The sequence below is a fragment of the Palaemon carinicauda genome, chromosome 2 (genome assembly GCF_036898095.1).
Source record: "Palaemon carinicauda isolate YSFRI2023 chromosome 2, ASM3689809v2, whole genome shotgun sequence".
Classification (NCBI taxonomy): domain Eukaryota; kingdom Metazoa; phylum Arthropoda; class Malacostraca; order Decapoda; family Palaemonidae; genus Palaemon; species Palaemon carinicauda.
The window spans coordinates 183,392,312-183,394,811 of NC_090726.1; the positions used below are offsets into that span (position 1 = coordinate 183,392,312).

General features: G+C 26.4%; 1 long non-coding RNA gene across 1 annotated transcript in view; it reads left to right on the plus strand.

The window, feature by feature from the left end:
* Positions 1-2,500, plus strand: part of LOC137622434 (uncharacterized) — a 35,599-nt gene that overhangs the window by 4,358 nt on the left and 28,741 nt on the right. Inside the window, exon 2 of the long non-coding RNA XR_011040449.1 lies at positions 1,544-1,602. This is a non-coding gene — a long non-coding RNA (uncharacterized lncRNA). The remainder of the gene's footprint in view (positions 1-1,543; positions 1,603-2,500) is intronic.

The window sequence follows — 2,500 nt, forward strand, 5'->3', positions numbered from 1 at the left end:
TTAAGTTGTCTGTTATTGTGTTGGCTGAAGTTTATTGATTAAATCATTACTCGTCATTTGTTCTAATGTATTTTGTCATCTTTAATTTCCATGAGTATTTTGCATACATTTATAAAGAAGAAACTTCGTCTTAAGGCCCTTGATTAAAAGTAATTATGTTTGCTTTTCTTGCCTCACTCTGATATATGATTAGGACTGTCTCGGTAATTCAATTCGAATTTATCAATCAATTTCTCGTAAATTACAGGGTTTATATCATTTGGTCCTGGAGCCTTCGATTCATTGAATCTTTTGTTTTTATGCTTTTAGTTAAGTTGTTTATATATATATATATATATATATATATATATATATATATATATATATATATACACATATTTTATATATATGTATATATATACACATATATTTTATATATATGTATATATACACTATATATATATATATATATATATATATATATATATATATATATATATATATATATATGTATAGAAAATGTGCTTTGTTTTATTTTCAACTTCTGCTTGTTTCCATTACAGTTTATTAATTTTCGTACGTGAAATTATAAATCTTATGCAATATTTTATTTCTTAGATTTCCCATATATATATATATTATATATATATATATATATATATATATATATATATATATATATATATACGTATATATAGATACATATAAATACACATATTATATGTACATATGTATATATATGTATTTATATATATATATATTTTCATTTATTTCCTTCACAAATATTTATTTTGTGTTGTAAGTTTTCATCGGAGGCTGTACAGCAATGTTGTGAACATGAGCTATTCTGCTGACCATACTAAAATCGACACAATCTTCTTGGCATGTGACGGGAGACTAGTCTAAAGGACAGGTGACAACCCCTAACCCCTTGGGCCAATTCTAGCTGCACCAGTGTATAAAGTATATAATGATGTATTTAACACAGTCTGGCGCAACATTATTAAGTAATCAGGCTATCTATCTCCTGTAAGATAGGTTAGTGTCATTAGTGTACCTCTTTCAGGGCTCTGAAGGCGTTGCTAAAGGTCTGCAGTATATCTTCGTCCTGTGTCCAATCTTTTTTATGGCAAATTTTGGTGGTGAATAACTTCATGGTTCCCCATTGCGACTTTTTAGTAGGGAAACTTTTTTTTTTTTTTTTTTTTTTTTTTTTTTTTTTTTTTTTTTGCAATTTTATGATATTGGTTCACTAATCTAATAGATTTTATAGTTTATATATGAAAGATCTGATTTAATGTTATTGTTCTTAAGAATTTTTTTTTTTATTTTTCATTACTTCTCTTGTAGTTATTTTATTTCCTTTCTTTTCTTTCCTCACTGGGCTATTTTTCCATGTTGGAGCCCTTGGGCTTATAGCAATCTTGCTTTCTCAACTAGGGTTGTAGCTTAGCTTGTAGTTTTAGTAGTAGTAGTAGTAGTAGTAGTAATAATCATTTTCAAGTTAACTGTAGTTGAAATTCATTGGAAAAGTTATTATATTAAATGTTATTCTTTTTTTCAGGCAATCTTCCTTTGATTAAGTGTCCAAGGGTCCAACACAGATTTGAAATTTATTAATAGGTGAGTTACGCCATTATTTTTTGTTAAATTATTTAATTTTATTTCCTGTGTACATGTATACTTCTCGCTTTGCCTACTTCCCCGATGCTTGCTTTTTTCAACCAAAGGAATTTTGTTGTAGTATTACGTGAATGTTTATGGTTTTACATTGATTAAAAGTTTGTATAAAGATATTCTTAATAGAATATTCGTCTATTTAAATTCTCAATGAAACTTTTAATGTTGGGCAGACATCTGTCAAGTATTCAATAGGTCATAATAATTCCTGGCGGTAAAATGGAAACAATAATTTACCAATGTTAATTTTTTCATTAAGTATATTTCCATAATTCAAGAATCATATTTTTATTTATGTATATTTCCACAATTTATAAATCAAGTTGTACAATTCTCACCTTACCTGCCATTCACGAGGAAGTGATTGGCCCTCAGAAGTGGTGGATAATTATTAAACAACTCGCTTCTTCAATCTCTAGAGAAAATGTATTTATATTGGTTGAGCCCAAACTAACTTTGGAATTTTATGGAAGGCAGTTCCAGTTGACAGTTTGTTTACGCAGATTGATTGCTATTGGCATTTTCTGTTAGAAGTTGTGTAGAGGGCACTGCTCAGGGTTTAGGGATCTACGGCAAACATACTGTATAGACTGCAGTATCTTTTTTTTTTTTTCTAGATTTTAGGTATCACCCTTATATGATAAAGAGGTCTATATATATATATATATATATATATATATATATATATATATATATATATATATGATATATACATAACATATATATATATATATATATATGATATATACATAACATATATATATATATATATATATATATATATATATATATATATGATATATACATAACATATATATATATATATATATCTATCTAATAT